Genomic DNA, 21008 nt, shown 5'->3' on the forward strand with positions numbered 1-21008 from the left:
CAAACAAGGGACTACAGATCCTTACACCATATTGGAAGTTGTTGACAGTGTACGTCACATAGTGAGTTGGTATACAATGTAAGGGCTATCCTGCTTCATTAAGCCCCAGTAAATGCTGGCATAGATTTCAAGCATATTATTGACATTCGTGATTTAAATAAACAGTAGTTGCGCAAAATTCGTTTTTGTGTTTCACAGTATCTCGCCGTGTATCGGCATAGTGATTACATTTTACTGGCAACCCATCAGCCATATTGAAGTGGCATCACATCACACTATTAAATCACTTTGTCAGTAAATTACGAACCATTGTACCCATACACAACAAGTGACGATTAAGAGACATTCCGCCGTGGATCGGCAAGTCACCCTTGATTCATTTTTTGTTCCGTCCCATTACCAGACCATAATTATCAATATCATTTCATACTTTCAAAATTCACACTTTGGAAGTTCCACAAAAGAGCAAAGTTTAAACGAAAACATAATACTAATGCATGAAATTAAAGTTGACCGCATCACGCACCCGTCTGTGAGTGCTCCTGGAAACCTGCAGGGACTCGAGCTGAATATATATATATATATATATATATATATATATATATATATATATATATATATATATATATATATATCACAACTCCTACATTCGTCCCTTTCAAAAGTTCAAAATTATAATAAAAAAACAAAATTACTATTGCTCCCACAAATCCAACGATCAAAGCCACAAAATAGTTGCTCTCAAAATCTGTTGACTGCATTCCAAGAACAGCGTCTATTACAACTCCTGAAATGCACCTACTTTGAGTAATTCCAGATTTTGCATGCAATATCTCTATTGATACTCAGGTTGTTGTCTCTTCTCCAGCCACCTCTTCTCTCTGGCTACGAAATCGGGTTGAGACTGGGACAATTTAGAATTCAGGGGAAAGTGTCTGGACCATGAAGATTCAGTAATCGGTTCTTCAGCTAAATAGTTTATCAATTATGAATTAGCTCCAATCAGAACCATCACATCAGCTACCAGAACTGTCAGCGCCTTAACTTATAATAAGACTGCCTCATGAGGCAGCCAATATTGCCGTAGTCCTGAGAAAGACTTTGGTGTTTCCTGACTCGAATCGTCAGTGGTAATTGAATGATTAAGCCCGGTAGAAGGAGATCAACATTCCTGCAAAAATGATAGACAAGGATTGTCATTTTAAAGTTTTATATGAAGATTTAATAGGCATTTACACAGAACATGCCATAAACAACTCTGGAAATTTCTAAGTGAAATCCTGCATAGATTGGATGTCTAAATGGAGGGAAATGAGTTTGCCTGTACATAGAAATCTATGCGTCACTTTATAGGACTTTATACACAGACATTCATACAATACATGGTTCTCAGGAGTTACACCAATGGGGAACAGGCAAGAAGAAACATTTTACAAACAAATACTTAGAAGTTTCTCTCATGATAGTAGTGCATTAGATCTACAGTCATTCTCACAATTAACTTATGTAATTCAATTGATAGAATGTATGACATTAGCCTGGAATAGTTAAATTGTCCTGGCAAGGTACTGTGGGACAAAGTTTCTTGGAATGCTCTCTGTTTATTGGTGTGAATCTCGTAATTCTTTATTTAGAACATGAAGAACAGCAACAGTTAAAATGTGGCAGTTGATGATGCTGAAGCAAGATGGAGAACAGAGTAAACACAACCTAGGTTTGCATAAAATCATTTTATGATGCATTTTAAAGATTATCGGATATGTGTTGTCAAATGTATAATGTATTTAAGCTACCAAGGTATTTTTCAAATCAAATTGATGCATATGTATTTAATTTTTGTTTATTATGTCTGTTGCTATATGTTGTATTTCTACATACCGAATAAAGCATCTTTGACTTGACTTGAATTTATGATGCATTTAATAGACAAAAAAAGGACAACTTCCACACATGTAATATTGCCAAGACCATGTCCATTGTCAACATTTTACACTTTCCCGGGCATTACAGTTAACATTAAAATGGGGGGCATTGGCTATGATTAACAATTGGATCGTTGAATGGGTCTAAATGAATGAACCAGCTATAACACCCCTGGCAGCCATTTTCTTGCCACAGCAATTCTCGAGTTTCTGCAGGTGATAAGGAGCAGAAAAAATGTCTGGTTACGTCCTTACCATGCCTTAATTTTTCTTCTCATAATTACTGTCAGGTGTAAAATCAAGGCTATAATCAAAAGACCTTTTCACCACACATGGGGTAAATTACACTCTCTTAATAATGTAATGATATTACAAATCACCGAGGAGCTCTGTAACCATATAGAGGCCAAAGGCTGAGTTCCTTATGAGATCATGGATCTCCAAGGTGACTATATGCTTCTAATGTGCAGCAGACTATACTTTACTCATTATAATAATTAGTCACACTATCGTTGTCCCCTCAAACTGCTTATATCCTTAGTGTCATGATCTTTTATAATAACAATATAGTATAGTTGCAGGTTTGAAGAATAAAACTGCACTCTGCAGTGCAAACTTATACTCACCTAGGCCCAGATGTAGGTCGCCAATTACCGGTCGGTAACGGCCGATTTCGGCCGTTACCGACCGGTATTTGGGAATTGGCATGTAGGGGGCATTTTATTTACAGAATCTGTAAAATACCGAATCGGTAAATATACCGATTCTGTGAATCCATATGTAGGTGGCACTGTAATCAGTGTCACAGGCCCTTACCGATTCGTTATTTACCATGGAATACTATTCCGTGGTAAATAACGAATTCTAGTGTACATGCACATCTGTGCATGTACACCTGTGCCATGTGGCACACAGACATGCCCTAAGGGCATGTATGTGTGTCACAATGCACACAAGCCAGAAACAGGGGTGCAACAGGGTGTCAAAGTGACACCCTGTCCCCCTTGTAAATTCAGTAATTTTACCGATCCAGTAATTACAGAATCGGTATTTGCTATTGAATCCTATGGGCTTCAAGGCCCATAGGAATCAATGGCAAATGCCGATTCTGTAATTACAGAATCGGAAATTACCGAATCTTACAGATTCGGTATTTTTACCGATTTACCTACATAGCAATTACCGAATAGTGAATACCGAATCAGTAAAATTCGGTATTTACCATTCGGTAATTGGCTATTACCTACATCTAGGCCCAAAAACCAGTTAGTAATTGGTTGCAAAAAGATATTAGAAATTGTTTGTCAGATTTTAAAACATGCTCTAAATCACAGTATGTAAAAACATGCAGACTTAGGGGCCCATTAGGATGTCGGGCGGATTGCCCATTACAATGGTGGGGGACCGCAGTGGAGTAAAACACCGCCCGCCACTTTTCCGCCCCAGTCGCCTTGCGGCCGGGCGGAAAAGGATAATATGGCGGCGGTGTCTATCAGACACCGCCAGCCATATTATGAAGTGCTTTAGGCAATGCCTTTCCGTGGCGGCAATGCTGCCACGGAAAGGCAGGCGGACTTCAGAGTGAAGGAGAGTAGGGGGGTGCACACGGGGGGTACCTGTGGTACCCCCCTGCATTTGCATAATCAAAGCGGCAGGCACTACGCGGTGCCTACCGCTTTGATTATGCAAATGTAAAAGTGTTTTTTAAGCATTGTGGCGGGCGGTGCTGAGAGCACCGCCCGCCACAATGCTTTACATGCAGGATGTGCCCGCCACTGTGGCGGGCACATCCTAATACCACCCCCGGGACCCCCGCCCTTATGGCGGGCCGTCCCACATACCGGCAGGAAGGCGGGCGGACAAAGTCCGCCCGTCATCATAATGACCCCCTTAGTCTGTCTTTCCTGTAATTCCTTACAGCCTGAAAATGTTTTTGCTATAAATATCTCCGATCTGCTGATCATTGTTCATGTCACAAAAATAGATTAGGAAATTGACAACCCACTGTTCGATTTCATTGTTTAAACTGCAGTGGTGATGCTCTATAACCTCCTTTTCACCTTGGCTACTTGCTCTAGCATCAAGCATTGTGACATTGCAACTCAACTGTAATAAGATATTAATTAGGGTTGAGCAGATAGGGCATTTTATTACAGGCGACTAGAGGCGTCACAGCTCGCCAGTAATAAATTAGGGAGAGGCATTTATATATGGATTGCCTGTTCCCATGTATTATGAGGCTTTATCACTTGATCTGAGAGTGTCCTTAATGCCTGATTATTTATGCGCAGTGTGCATTGAAGGTGTGCCACCGCGCACAACAACTGCATCGTTTATTATGGAAATTACCTGTCCTTGTAATTGCTGCATAAAGATGAAAGTCGCGCACAGCAAGCCGCACTTGACTGCCTCCCTAGGTGTAGCCCAGGAGTTTTTGCCCTGAAGTATCTGCTTAATACCTTCCAGATGGCGACACTACAAGCACGCAGCGCATCAGCACGAACACGTCGTGTGTTTTCTTCCCGCGTTTGATGCCACCGATGTGTTATGAGCAAGGACTCGGGACAGCGCTACACATGCAAACGTATTCAATGCGAAATCAAAGTGGAATAAACGAGTCCTTCCCAGGCGGAGGCGCTTCTCCCTCAAGTGCTAATGGAAAATGTATTTGAAAATGCACAAAACAAATTGAGCTTATTCAGAGATTCACACCGTGATTGCTGACTCTGTTCGCAGAGCTCCGGAGGAAAATACATACGTTTCAAAATCCTGCAATTATTAGCACAAACAAAGCGGCTATTTCCACGCTTGCCGAGTACCGCGGCCCGACATAAAACCTTAATACAGTGTAATCAGGACACTTTGTGCAGCAGTCCGGTAATTTTACCAATAAAGCATGTGCGCGAGGGCTCTCGACGGACTGTGGCTCCAGGCGAAGATTTCAGAGCATGCTTGTTAAAAATACAATACAGATGGCGGGGCCCAGGCCTCATCTGGGTACCAGAGGAGCTTGTAGCTCCGACTGCACTTCGAGCAACTGGTAAATGGACACCGAGGCCCAAATGTATCAATGTTTTGCATCGTCCTTGCCCCACGCAAAAAGGTGAGAGGGCGACGCAAACCCTAAGTAAGATTTCTCAACCACCTCCGTAGCCCTGTGTGGTTGGATTAATCGCTGCCTTGCGTTACTCTGCCCCAGAAAGACGTTCCATGGGTGGAACGTGGACAGGGCCGGCTTTAGCGCTGGTGGCGCCCTGTGCGACATTGTTTGTTGGCACCCCTCAATGACCACCTCCACCACGGATTCCCTCACCACCGCCCTTTAACAGTGCTCAAGTCTCCATAACTACTCTTTCTCAGATGCACATATAGCGCCACTCATACTAATGTAGGATGTCAGAGCACTTTGCATCACACACACATTACACACACAATACACAGAGACAATCAATCATACTTGTGTAACTCAGCGTATAGGAAATGTTAAATAAGACAGAGGCCTACTAGGTGTAGGAGTCACATGTCATCCCTAATGGTAGGCAGTATAGTTTAACCCCTTCGCTGTTCCGCCGCAGTGCTAAGGGGGTGGGGCGGCCGCGAGGCGGTTCCGTGCTTGTGATGGAACCGCTCCGTCACGGCTCGCTGGTGAGCTGTGCTTGTGACGGAACGGTTCCGTCACGAACCCGCCCATTAAATCGGCCGCGCAGGCGCGGCGACCGGGCCGTGACGGAACCGTTCCGTCACAAGCACAGCTCACCCGAGGCTTGTGACGGAACGGTTCCGTCACAAGCATGCAAGGGGTTAATAGAGCTTTGTCAAGAGAAACACAAACTCGGAATTTAAAAAAGAACACCATAGTTAGGGGTTCTCTTTAATAATGAGAATAGATTTCTGCCCAAATTAATCCTTTTTGCAACATTAATCTTCGCTCAAATCTATACTTTGCAGAGTGGATGCAGTACTTTGATAAAAGTTAATAGTTCAGTGTAATCACAAAGGGCCTGATTATAAAAATGTTGCAAATAAAATATGAATGCGTGTGTGAACTAAAATTAAGAATACAAATTAAGGGGATGGGCAGGCGAACAATGGTTTAACTGAATTTATTAACATGTAATCATGGTGTGATGGAGCTTCCCCCTTGCCTGACCAATCAGATTTTGTATTTTTGCGATATTGAAACTTTAGTGGATGGAATATTCAGAACGAAAGGTATGGTTAAGATAGGCTTAGTTAGTTAGTTAGCTTTTTTGTGGGAGATGCTGTTGCTGGGGGAGATGCTGTGAGATGCTGATGAAGAATGGAATGCAGAGCCTGAAGCAGAACTTTCTATCCTAATTTAATTGGGTTAGATCAGAAGATTTGCGGAAGAATCTCGACGAGGAAGAGATTGTCAGACAGGGTTGCGACACAACCCTCGGTATTCTAGAGAGGTCATATATCCTGTCCTGAAGTCTTTGTCTCCTGCCGGGGGACCCTCACCAGCCCTTCGTCCAGTGGGTTGATCTTTCACACCATCCTTGGTAATTATATTTTTCTTGTTATTTGTTGATAATCTTTTCTCTCTATCCTCTCCCTTTCTGAGCATTGATCATTGTTTGAGTCCGAAGTCTATGCTTGGTGTTTATGAATTGAATTGTTTCTCCTATGAAGGAAGGTGACTGCGCTGTATTTTGGAATAGATAAAGATTTAAAACTTTCCTGAGCCTGTGGTTATTTACATTGAACAAAAGAATAGTTTGTTCTTATGCTAATTTTCACCATCAACTAGTTCAACTACTGGTCCATTGACAAGACGAAATAATTTTTTGATCAGTGAAAGGTTAGTTAGGAGTATTAAATAACACTGTGGAAAATTAAAAACTTGACCCCCAGCGGTTTCAACCACTTGTGAGTTTATGGGTTCAGGTGAGTATATAGTAGTGGAGTATCTGTTGTTGTTGGACCACTGGATCACCTGCATTACAAATAGTATTGTTTTGTGCAGCTAAGGATACCATCCTGCTCAAAAACAACCTCTCAAGGCATTTTCCTCTTATTATGTATGCTGCATATTGCAGCACACAGAGAATGAGGAAATAACAAGGAGAAAGAAAGCATTTTCTCCTTGTTAGGATAAACTAGGAGGTGTATCAATTTTATGCAATTCAAGGCTTGCAAACCTTTGTAAATCTGGGATTGTGTGAAATCCATTTGAATGCATAAGAACTGCCATGTTCCACCAATTGAACACCTCTCACAATGAAATGTAACAGAATGCAGTGAAAGCAGCTGTGTTGCGTTATATTATTTTTATTATGCCCCGCAAAGTGGCTTTAATCACACTTTTTGTGGCTATGATAATATCCACTACCATTTTGCATCATGGATGCACCACAAATGTGGTGCAACCATGACACAAAATGTTAGTAAATCTGGCTCTAAATGCCTGCTTTTTATTTGCATAATTACCCAAAATGTCAATTCCTTTTTCCAAAATTGTCTGCAGCTACCCAAACTGAAATTACACATCCTTATAAAGTGCTTTTCTCCATTGACATGTTACAGATTAATATGGGGAAAGGTGTTGCCCTGAGATCAAGAAGCCATCGGTAATGGGGTGTCTTGGAAGAAGATAAATATATCATTAAAAAAGAATGACAGAGTGCACACCTGTTTATCCAATAGTTGATCCATAGTTCATCATTCATCTGTTTGCGTGCAAATCCCGAATTGTGCACTGCCCAAGCACGTACTTGTGAAACACTAGAATTAATGGCGCGAATTGACGCCCCAATCTGGGTGCACAGCATTGATTCACGTGTTGCGTTGACGCCAAAGTTCATCCATTCAATCAAAAGTTTTATTCCAATTTTATTAATTCTTTCTGCAGTTCAATCCTATTATCCAGTCCCATGTTAGACTCTTATGAACACAATATATCCTTAATGCTGTAGGCATGCACATATCGCCTTATCCTAGAGCACGGAATGTAGCATAAGTGTTTTTCCAAAGATAATATTTTTTCACCCACTGCATTTCGGGCCCCTGCCGGCCCTTCGTCAGGGATTTATCTACTTGTTTAAAACATTACTGATAGACTGGGTTTTCAATCATTTTTACCAGTTAGTCATTACGCACAGATGCAACAAATGTAAGGAATGCATACATTCGATTTCCATTCGCCCCACACCCAACGTTTTGCCTGCTGACATTCACTGATTAAACGCCTGCTCCAAATTGTCCACCTCCTAATTTTGATTCATTTCACAGTTTAAATTCACATTGTAAAGTACACTTGGCTATGTATATACCGCCCCTTCTAACCCCAAAACGAACCCGTACCTTAGACAAACATTCTGGTTACTGCTCACCATCCTGTTGAGAACCATTCTACATCCCCAACTACCTCACTCGATTTTAAACACCTGGGGCCTCATTTATGAGAAATGACGCATCGCTGCTTTCACGCAGCGATGCGTCACTTCTCAGTGCGCACTCCTTGCGACATTCCTGATGCGTCATATTTAATATATGACGCATCATGTCGCAAGCAGTTACAGATACGTCAGTATTTCTGACATATCTGTAAGCGCCAAAGTGACTCATTGCTGGAGTGTGTCACAAAAGGGACGCAACTCCAGCAATGCGTCCTTTCACATGGGGCAAGCCCCATGTGAAAGGGCCTGTGTCAGTCTTACGCCTGCTGTGAGGCAGGGGCAGGATTTTGACGCAACGGTGAACTAAAAGTGACGCAGTGAAATCTCATAGATTTCACTGCGTCAGTTCTACGACCCTTCCTTGCGTCAATACGCCCCCCCTTGCATACATTATACCTGGCGCAGGTATAATGTGGCGCAGGGGTTTACGAAGTGACGCATCTACCTAGATGCGTCACTTTGTAAATATGACACAACAAGGTGCATTTTTTACGCCACTGGTGCGTCACAAAAAGTGACGCACCGGCGGCGTAAAAGTGACGCAAGGGCTCATAAATGAGGCCCCCGTGTCACAGTCCCATCCCTTTTGTGTACTTCGAATTCACACCCACTGATACATTGAACTACAAGGTCCAGAGTACACTGCCAAAACTCTTCAGCTACTCTTTTCTTGATAGTAATTATCTGTTTGTGATCCTCGCTGTGACTCGCTATATTCCCTATGCCATTGTTCTGAGCTTTAACCTTACGCTGTTCGCATAACCTTCCCAAACATTTAAACCATTTAAACATTGAATCCCCCACCCACCTAAGTTGTTATTTTAAACGTAGATAGAGCAGCATGTCATTTATTTATTAACCATGTTACCATTTTGTGCAAATCCATGATGCGCGTCCTAAGTGTGCATAAAGTTAACCGGTAGTCCAACCAATGGTAATCCATTTCGCTTTAAAGAAGTAGGGGCATATTATCAAGGGCTTTAATTCATGTGTTAGCGACTTTTTCCGGTTGCTAACGCATTAATTAATTATCGCCCTATTATGAAAGTGTCGCTAACTCCGGTTAGCGACGCATTTCATGCGTTATTCATCCCCCCCCACGCTGGGGGCGATGAATAACGCTAATGAGATGCAGGGTGGGCGTTCCCACATCCAACCACATGTAAAATGTGATTGGAGGTGGGATTGCCTTATTCACAAGGTAGGCATTGGGAGAAGGAGACCTGCGATAAACGTGTCTATCGCAGGTCTCCAAACGCCTGCTTTTAGTACGTGTTAGGCATTGCTAACATGAGAGGGTGGATCCACCCCCCCCATATTATCAAGGCACACATTAGCGTGTGAAAAAGCACTTGTGTTCACGCGCTAATGCGACCTATCGACGATTTCACATTGGCTATTGGCTTTAGCGTTGAGAATACGCTGCTAACAGGCGATGTGAAATTGGCGATAGATTTTTCCATGTTATCAACGCTGTGCGATATTTTTTGCACAGCGTTGATAATATGCCCCGTAGTCCATGAAATTCACTTTCGAGAAACGATATTTCAAGGGTCTGCCATGTCGGGGAGGGGGGGCAGAGTAGTAATGATGATATATTACTACTCTGCCCACCCGACGAGTTGCACCCATGGATTACCGACAAATAAATTCACAAATATTATATTGTCACATGGCAGACCCTTGAAATATCGTTTCTTGAAAGTGAATTCGGTGCCAAAGCTACGCGTGAATCAATGCTGTGCATCCGGATTGGGGCGTCACTTCGCCCCATTGTTTCTAGTGTATCCTGGAAGGAACCATTTTACTTCCTTTACCCTAGAACATCATTGGTACGTTGAGGCTTGAAGATATGATTCTGCAGTTTTTGGAAGCTGGGGAATGGTATGCGTCAGTTTTTGTGAGTGCAGATTTTTGGCTAGAAAAGCAGGAGATTGGTGTATCCACATTTTTCTCGGAAGTAAAGTAATAGGGGTAGATTGTATTCGTTGCCCATCCGATAGCAGTTCTTGGCCATCAAGCTGCAGAATAGTGGGGTAAAAAGAGTTTCCTACCATCATTTGGTTCCATTACTGGAGCTATATGGCCTTTTGGGAATATGTGAAACCTTTGAGATGTCTGATGTAAAAGCACAGCAGTAAATGCTGCAGGGCACTGGCCAGGGATGTAAAGCGGCCAGTGATCTGCTGATATCAGCACTAACAAAGTTAATCTTTTTTTATATACTATAATTAACTAAATCATATGTGGAGTTTTCCTGTTCGTTTTCTGTTTCTTTGGAATTGTGTATGATGGAATTTAGTATCTACCTAGAGCTACTGACATGCTGTCCTTTGCCATTCTTATAAAAGGCCCAAATAAATAAAATAAAATGTTAGAAAGCAATAGTTCATAAAGTTACAACCATTAAACAAAAGCTGTACAGAGAAGATGTGTTTTGCGTTGTTTTTTTCATGGAGCACAGATTGCTGGGAATCCTGGGAGATCAGCTGCACATGTGCTCGAGAGAGATGGTGCTGCTATTCGTAGAAGATCAGCTGCTACGGTGCTCCAGCGAGACACCACTGCTATTCCTGGACCACTGTCCTAGAGAGACAGTGATGCTCTGAGCGCAGCTGTCTTATGTGTTCTGGTGCTACAGAAATGAGGTCGGTGTACAATCATCTAGCTCACTTGTTTAAATGGCTTATCCTCAATGACCAAAGTAATTGTCTTGCAAACTCTTCTATCGGCATTAAAGGGTAAAAAACAAGTCAGCTGGCCTTTTCCATCTATGCTACCAGGATCCGTATCCGTCAGGGCCGTCCTAACATTGACACCTCAATAGAGAGTTGAAGACGCAACTCTTTAATGAACACTGCAGCAGTGGCGTCACTAGGGCTGGTGTCACCTGTGGCGGGTAACTCATGTTGTCACCCCCTCACAACTTATCGGGTGGACCATCTCACCCTCTGCCTGCACCATGTTCCCTCTGCCTGCATCATCTCCCCCCCGCCTGCACCATTTCACCCTCTGCCTGCTCCATCTCACCCCCTGCCTGCTCCATCCCACCCTCTGCCTGCAACATCTCCCCTCTGCCTGCACCATCTCCCCTCTGCCTGCACCATCTCCCCTCTGCCTGCACCATCTCTCCCTTTGTCCACACCATCTCCCCTCCACCTGCACCATCTCTCCCTCTGCCTGCACCATCTCTCCCTCTGCCTGACCATCTCCCCTCCACCTGCACCATCTCTCCCTCAGCCTCCACCATCCCTCCCTCTGAAAGAGTCTGATGAAATCTCTTATACTTTACAGAGTTTACACATTACTCATATATAGATCAAATGACAGCTGTTTCATTTTTGGAATTGTCTTCCTTTTTTATCACGAAATGTGCAAAATTAAAGAATAAAGAGGATAAAAAGCAATCAGATTGTGAACTTAACTTTTGTAATATATGACTACTAAAAGTCACATGCTGTCCTTTGATCTATAAATGAGTAATGTGTAAGATTGGAGCACGCGTCCCCTGTGCTGAGATCTCTTTCCACCCATACAAGGTCCAGTTCAAAGCTCTTACAACTGAGCATGAAGCACTATACCTCGAGGCGCTGAACTCCTGGCCTCCAGGGTTCAGCGATGAGTGCGAATTAAACCGTACGCTTCTCAACCTAGTTCCTCCGGGTGGTCCCTAAGACCTCTTAGGAAGACACTTTTCCAATTGTTTCTACAACAAATTGGTGCTTTCTGTCTTTCATTGTACGATCCAAATTTAACCTAATGAGCTTTAGAAAGCTTTTGAAGCCTTCATTCAGATGTATAGAGTTCCTTCCCCTACCACTGTTATTCTTGCCAGTGTGATGATGATGAGCAGTTCCAGGCTCTAACTATCATTTTGCAACAACTGCAGTAAGTCATGTATATGGACATTATATAAAATAAAATAACATAGCATTTACCGAAAGCCTCCGGCCTTGCTTAGGGGCCTGAAGGGAATATTCTTTTTTTCGGGGGGGGGGTAGTGCAATTGGAAATGTTACTGCACCCATTATCTTGCACAGCACAAGGCCAGGATAATCCATGACCCTCATGATCCTGGCAACTGAGTACAAAAGTGCGGAGCGGGCCACCACTGGCCTTTACATGGGCAGCAGTGTACCGGCTGGCAGGGTACAGCAGGGGGCACATCACATGAAGTGTGGTGGGGGGCCCGGGCACAGGCCTATCTATCGTGACTGTCACTGCCCAACTGGAACTTGCCTGGTGCTGAAGAGGGCCGTGTTTTCGTTTGCGCCAGTAAAAACTGAAAGAATGTACTGAATCGGAGTTAATTTGTGTGCCACTGCACTGCCACATTTTTAACTTAATACTTACTTTAGTTAATGCAGTACTATTGAGTATCAGTATTCATATATATATTAATAAATACATGAATATTTCTCTCTCTCTCTCACCGTTCCGTTCCAAATTTGAAGGGGTTGGGGAGACTGGTGAGAGACCACGACGGCGCTCGCAAATCGCGATCTCATCAAAAGATATTGCCGCGCGGTGGTCTCTGATGATGTCGTCGTCCGGTATAAATTCTTTATTTCTCATGACGCTGCAGCAACACCACGCACGCTCTCTCCCTGGCGGGCACGTGACCGCCGTGACGCGTCAGAGCAGCAGGTGCGCACTGCGCACAGCGCGCGGGGGCTGTCCCAGGGCCGTCATTGGTAGCACCACTAAGATTGACGGCCCTGGGACCCAAACTGCTGGGTACTACTGACGATGTGCAGTCATTCTCGTCTCTGCACTCACTCAATTCAGTGCGAGCTTGTGGGTACGCCACGCCGCGTGCATCCGCATCGCACCATCAGTGACGATCATTCACATACATGATCTCTGGTCAGGTGAGGTGCAGTGCACTGTGCGTGGCGCGGGGTGGCGTGCGCTTCAACAGCTAGTGGCCATACTAACTAACTAGATTGGTGTCACCCCCAGTGCGGTCCGCACCCCCCACACCCCCCTAATGACGCCACTGCACTACATCACAATTCCTAAAGTGTCCACTTCTCAGATCCCTCTCCTATCACTTGTTGACTTTATGTCTGTCTTTGACCCTGTACACCTCTTTGATGCCTTGTAGCTAGGTTCGCACTATAGAAATGACACATATGTGCATATATAGATACATATACACATAAAGAAACCCAGATTTTACACTGAAGGCAGCTCAAATTTTCAGAGGCATCAACAGAAGGCCTAAACAAAACAGGTATTGGAGGGTCCAGGGGAATTTTTAACGACCACACACTGCTATAGTCCCCAGGGATACAATAACAACAAATGAATAGCGGTGGGTCAAAGCGAAGAAAAAGGGAAATGACTGACTCTGCAACTGAAAAACTTGATTACCAGGGGTACTTCATTCAGGTTTGAAGAATATACCCATCAGGCACTCTGCACTTTCAGTGGCGGCTGGCAGAGAACGTGGGTGGCGAGGCTTTGAAAAAATAAAATACCATTCACCTTTAAAACAGCAGCAGTCTCTTGGTCGCATTGCCCCTCTTCTTGAGATCTTAACCAGGAAGCACCCAGGCTCTCTATAGCCAATCACAATGCTGCAATCCAGCGTTGTGATTGTTCTGAGCATCGTGGTTCATCCCTCAGGCAGGGACAGGGAGCCTGTGCATGTTCCTCACCGAGCTATGCATTGCAGTCTAGTGGGGAAGGTGTAAAGTAAGCATGACAGATTGGCTGGCCCGAGACAGCCGGTCAAGCACAAGCAGTCATGCTCACTTGGAGTTGGCAAACCACTCCTTCCCATGAGACCCTAGGCCTGCCTTTCCTAACCAAGCAGCAAAGAAAAATAAAATGATAATAACAAGGCTAATATCGTTTTTGTTTCTGTTTTGCCAGCAGTGGGGCGATGCTCCTCTGCCTTAGCGGAGATGTCGCTCCTGGCCTACTTTATCTCCCAAACATTCCTTCCCAGATCTCAACGTGCTGGTTACAAATGAGAGTATCTTATGTGCACCTGGCAAAGAGTCTTGTTGAGATGTGCACACTATTTCACGTTTTTGGTTGTTTGCGGTGTTAAGGGTGCGTAGACATGACCAAGCATCTGTGAATTAACTAGTCACACACACCCCGGTACCCAACCCTTTTTAGATATACCGACCCTTGCCCTGAACCCTAAAACTAGTCTCCAGAGTGACCTCCCTTTGCCGCCAGCTCTTTTTAAAAATACCCAACCTCTGCCCTAAACCCTAAAATTAGACCCCAGCTTGACCTGCCCTGGCCCCTGCACTTTTTTATAAAAATACCCGACCTCTGCCCTGGGCCCTAAAACTGGACCCGCCCCAAAGGAATTTAAAAAAAGAATACTCGAAGTCTAAAGCCCAAAATCTGTACCCCCCACATCAGGCCCAGTTCCTCTTATGTCTACAGGAGGACAAGCAGCTCCTCTGAGGTGAGGTGTGGCACAGGTCATCGAGAGGAAGCAAAAGGGTCTCTCAGTTACCTCTAACCACCCGACAGCCGGGACCCCACTGGTGGCTTTACCTCTGTTACTAAAGTGCATGTCTTTAACATTCATACCTTCACAATGTTCATTCGTTATAAAGGCATGCATGGTAAAGGCATATGCATTGTTAGAAAAAACGTGGTAAGGGCTATGAATGGTAACAGAGCATGAGTTGTAAGGCATGCGTGGTAAAGGTACTGCGTGGTGACAGTCGCGTTGTAATGGCTGTTTCCCGTTAGTCTTGGCAGTTTTTGGAAGGGAAAAAAGATTTCTAGGAAAACCATAAACATTCACAGCAGGACCGAATATGGATTTTACTTTTTGAAATAAATATTATTACCTTTGATAGAGCTCAGTGTTGCATTTACTGGAGAAGGAAGGCATACCCAGCTCTCTAAGAAAGCCTCTACCACAACAATTGCAACAACATAACTCTCCACTTGCCTCTCAGAATTGCAAAATGGTCTGCCAACATCCCAAACTGAGAAAGCTAGTGCTCTCTGAGAAACAAGAATGTATCTGCAGAGTACCACTACAAATGGTTACACATGCCAAGACAACTACTACACTCTGCTGGACCTGACCCTTTCTGCACGTCACGCTAGATTTTTGCCTTCCTTCACTTTCTTTTGCTGAACTTATTTGCGTTAACCACTGGTAAAGTTCCTGTGATGTCCTTTGAAAGCATGGTAAAAATGGTTTACACCTCATTGGTATATTTAATTTGGATCACTGAAATAATATCGAGGGACAAAATATCGACTTGCAAAAATATCGTGGACAAAATATCGACAGACAGAATATCGAGTTTGTATCTACAAACAGGTAAGTACAAAAATATCGAGTACAAAATATCGTTTACAAAAATATAGTTTTAAAAAATATCGACTTTATTAAAAACAGTGTTAAATTAAATTAATATTAAAATTAAATTACTAAAATATACTTAAAAATACTTAAATTAACTTATAATAATTAAATAATAAATGAAATTAATAAAAATACATTTTTACAATCATATTTGGTAAAACATATATATATAGTAACATACTATAATTAAATAAGATACTATTATATTACTGTACGATAGCAGAAGTGTAAAAAATACTATTCCTACTCCAAAGAGTGCAAGCGTAGGGAAAGCATTGGATAGCGTAGGGGTTAAAATTACTATTCCCACTGCAGTGGGTGCAACAGTAGGGAAAGCGTTGGATAGCGTAGTGGTTAAAATTACTATTCCCACTCCAGTGAGTGCAACAGTAGGGAAAGTGTTGGATAGAGTAGGGGTTTAAATTACTATTCCCACTCCAGTGGGTGCAACAGTAGGGAAAGCGTTGGATAGCGTAGGGGTTAAATTTCTATTCCCACTCCAGTGAGTGCAACAGTAGGGAAAGGGTTGGATAGTGTAGGGGTTTAAATTACTATTCCCACTCCAGTGGGTGCAACAGTAGGGAAAGCGTTGGATAGCGTAGGGGTTAAAATTACTATTCCCACTCCAAAGAGTGCAACAGTAGGGAAAGCGTTGGATAGCGTAGGGGTAAAAATTACTATTCCCACTCCAGTGGGTGCAACAGTAGGGAAAGCGTTGGATAGCGTAGGGGTTTAAATTACTATTCCCACTCCAGTGGGTGCAACAGTAGGGAAAGTGTTGGATAGCGTAGGGGTTAACATTACTATTCCCACTCCCGTGGGTGCAACAGTAGGGAAAAAGTTGGATAGCGTAGGGGTTAAAATTACTATTCCCACTCCAGAGAATACAACATTAGGGAAAGTAAATACTTCATAAATAATTGAAAAATGTATTATTGAATATGTATTAATAATTAATTAAAAATAAATAATATTTGTATACAATATAATAATTAATATATTAAATTTACTAATTAACAGTAATTATTTAAATTGATCACCTATTAATACTAATTAATAAAAACTATTTACAATTAATTATTTAATAATGAAAAAGTATTTAACAATTATTTGTAATTAAAGAAATATAAATAAATGTAATTAATTAATTATTTATAATTTAATCACTTCCCACCCAATTCCCCTATAAACTCACAACCCGCTACAAAAATAATTTCATAAAATTTACATAATTACCCATTAATCAATTAATTAAAATTAATTACCAATTAAAATTTAATTAATTAACTATTATAAATTAATTAACTATTATTTTAAATTTACTATCAATAAATACATTTAAATATTTAATTAATTATAATTAAAATACTTCCCACCCTATTCCCCTATAAACCCACAACCCGCTACAGAATTAAATTACGCAATAATTATAAAAACAAAAATCATTAATAAAAATTAATTATAACATAAATACACACTTTTCACACATATTATACCATAAAAATACACTATAAAAAATTAGATATTATTAAAAACTCAATATTTTTTACTATCTATATTTTTAACAGTCGATATTATATCACTTACCTTAAAATCGATATTTTGGTCATCTATATTCTGTCCTGTCGATATTTTGTCCAGTCTATATTTAAAAGTCGATATTATGTCCAGTCGATATTTTGGAGTCGATATTATGTCTGTGCACCATTTAATTTGCATGTAAGTCTCTAGTCCCTAGTATGTGGTACTGCATGTACCCAGGGCCTGTGAATTTAAATGCTACTACTGAGATGCAGCACAAGGTATAAAATTGGGACCATCAGAGCATCTCTTCAGAACACTCTTGGACCTATTCGAGATTTTGAAGAAGGGTTCCTCTGCTGCTAGAAGGACTGTCCTGCTGCTGAAAGGTTTGTCTTGCTGTCTGACGAAGTAAGATTGGACCTGATTGCCTTGATCTCAGGTTACACAAAGTGACTCCAAAGGTCAGATGACCAAACTCCTATGCGATCTACAGGAAAACAAGAAGCTTCCAGCGGCCTCCCTGCACCTGCTCTTTGTGCCAACAGCAACTGTCGGCAATGACTGGCAACATGAGTCCTGCACTTCTCATCAACTGCAACCACCTGCAACGATCATCAACCAATGCAAAGCTTCAGCAAAGACTCACTTTTCACACCGAAATTCTCCTCCTTGCAGCCTCTTCCAACGTGAATGGAACTTTTCATGTCACACTTAAGAAAGAAACGCCTCAGCTGGACTAAACTGGTCCCTGTATCCAACCTGCACTCCATCATGGTAGAACTGAACCTGTGGCACAATATGCGAGGGGCACTATAAAGAACGAATAAAAATTAATGTGGGTGCACAAAAAAGCAATGGGCGTGCACTTAGCCCACAACAGTAGATACAGCCTGTCTCAATTCGAGACAGCTCATTGTGCGCCACTTTGAGCGGAGACCAATAAACAAGGCATGTTATCACAGATGATTGGGTCAAGCAACTTAAATAATTATTTTACACATCCTTTGCATCTTTCAGGTGGGAATTACTAATAGTATCTTGACCCTCTCCTACAACTGTATTATTAGCTGGATTGTAGCAGGGTTTTCATAAAAATAGTGTTGTATTTCTCACAAAACAATGAAAACAGAAGAAGAATTTGAAGGCAGATGGCTCATTGCCAAACTCCTAAAAAACTGATCCTATAGTTGTGCATATCTACGCCCCCAATAAGGAAAAGTTAACTTTTGGTCAAACTTCAGCAACAAACTTTGACTCCTGCCCCCTCAATGCAGACTCTTTGTGTGTGAGGACTTTAACCTCCCTTGGGACAGTACTCTAGATAGAAACTCTGCTTTTTCTTCTAAATCCAACAAGTCTCAGAAAGATGTTAAACCTAGGGAAAAACCTGCAAACTGAAAGATGTTATGAGACTGTTCAATCCCACAGGCAATGACTACTCATTCTTCTCCCATCCCAACAATTCCTTCTCTCATACTAACTATATTTTAGTAGATGAAGTGCACGTCCCAGCTACATCAAACTTCACCATTGAACCAATTAGTATCTGAACATGCCTGAATTTTTCTGCTCTATGACATTACAAGCACTGCACCTAAATCTAAAACATGGAGAATTAATGAACTCCTCACAGAAGACCCTACTTTTAGAGAAACAAGCAGGAAAGATACTTAGCAACACATTACACTCAACAGAAACTCAGGGGCCCATTAGGATGACGGGCGGACTTTGTCCGATCGCCATCCCGTCGTATATATGAACCGCCCACCATAAGGGCGTGGCTTCCGTGGGTGGTATTAGGATGCGCCCACCACAGCGGGCACCAAACCAGTCGCTATCGCCTGGAAGCTGTCGCTAACTGCTGTTAGCGACAGCTTGGTAATTGGGCGATAAAAAAATTGTTGCTTTATCAGCAAAACTTGCAGATAAAGTGGCAATCTGGCCCTTGCTAATATGCCTCTACATCTTTTAGCATCCCTGGTAATGTTAGGGAGGCATGTTGTGCACTTCCATGCACAACATGGCAGGCACTGCACGGTGCCTGCCATGTTGTGCTTGGAACTGTACCCCCCATGTGCACCCCCCACCCCCCGGAGTACCTGGGGGCCTGCCATGGGCCCCGCTAGCAGACTCTGCATGCTTTGCCGGCACAGAAAGGCATTCCGAAATGCGCATTGTAATATGGCTGGCGGTGTCAAACAGACACTGCCACCATATTGCAGCCTTTTCCGCCCGGTCGGAAGTCGACGGGGCGGAAATGTGGCGGACACTCTTTCCCGTCCGCCGCGGACTCCCCAGCCATACTAATATGGCAGGGGTCTTTCCTACAGGGATGATGGGCGGATTGCCCTCGACAGGCAGGCAGTGACCACCGCCGGCCCGGCGGGCGCAATCCGCCCGCCATCCTAATGGGGCCCTATGTTCTTAATCTCCAAATTGTGTGGGATACTCAGAAAATCACCATTCGGGGACACACCATCAAACTAATGTCAAGCAAGGCAGCCTAGCCCTAGACCAAATGGAACTCCAAGTAAAATTGTTGGAAAAAATCCCTAAGCTCTCCAGAGATAAGTCAGAACTAAACCAACTGACCAAACTCAAATACGAATACAACAAAATATTAAGTAACAAAGCCCAACTACTGGCCTTCCCGATATATCACATGGTGGGGAATGATAGAATCCATCAAAATGATGATTACCCTGCTTATTTATTTCCTGTCAGCATGTCACTTGCATGCTTCTCAGACACATTCTTTGCCAAAATAGCTGTAATTCTCACTGAATTCTTATAGAAATCCAAAAAAACAGAATTGCCCTAAAGAAACTAAGGCTGGCCAAAATACTGGTTGATGTCAACATATCCTACTATAGGAGATATCGGCAAGCCTTACTAGCTAAGCAAGGAAGTCTCTGGCTCTCCCCCCCAACTCCACTTTACCTTCATGGTTCCAGATTGAAAAGCACTGGCGAGGCCACTCTTCCTTACTTCTTTTATTCCAGCTAAGAAAATAATAACAGAACTTTCAGCAGGCATCCTCACATGCTCAGCGCACCTCGCATTAGCAATGGCCCCTTGCTCCGGCAGAACCAGAGCCGAGGGACGAGTCTTCTCCCACGTAGCAGCCAAAGCCTGGAACAAGCTCCCATTCAACATCAGGTGCACCTCAACCTTGGACACCTTCAGGAAGAGACTCAAGACCTGGCTTTTCAGCTAATCTGCACCTCCCCATCCCCAGTGCCTTGAGACCCTCACGGGTGAGTAGCGCACTTCATAATCCTCTGATTTATTTATTGATTGATTGATTGATTGAAAATGCGATACTCACCTCTTGCCTCCCTTTGGCATAGTGAACACCTGAAATTAGACTCCATCACGTTGGCAGCCCTTCTCACCGATGCACAAGCTATGCAAAGCAAAGAGGACGGCCTTTAATGGGACATCCTTGTCTCAAACGGCCTTAAAACCTGTCTGAATGGAAAGACCTGTCCAAACATTCACCTCACACTTGGTCGGAATAGGTACAATTCAACAGAGGGGCAGATAACTCCCTAAACACATACCTAAAGAATACCTCAAGGAAAAAAGAAAAAATGTAGATGTCACTTCCTCCCTCTCCCGACTCCACCCCTAGCCCCAACCCACCTCCCCCCTTGCATACCTTTTATGCATATACTTAGGGGGTCATTAGGATGGTGGACGGACCTGCGTCCGTCCGCCACCCCCGAGGAAGAGGGACCGTCTGCATGGGCAGCGGCTGTCCCTCCATGCATATTAGGTTGTGAC

Source organism: Lissotriton vulgaris, chromosome 9, assembly GCF_964263255.1.
Source record: "Lissotriton vulgaris chromosome 9, aLisVul1.2, whole genome shotgun sequence".
NCBI classification, from domain to species: Eukaryota; Metazoa; Chordata; class Amphibia; order Caudata; family Salamandridae; genus Lissotriton; species Lissotriton vulgaris.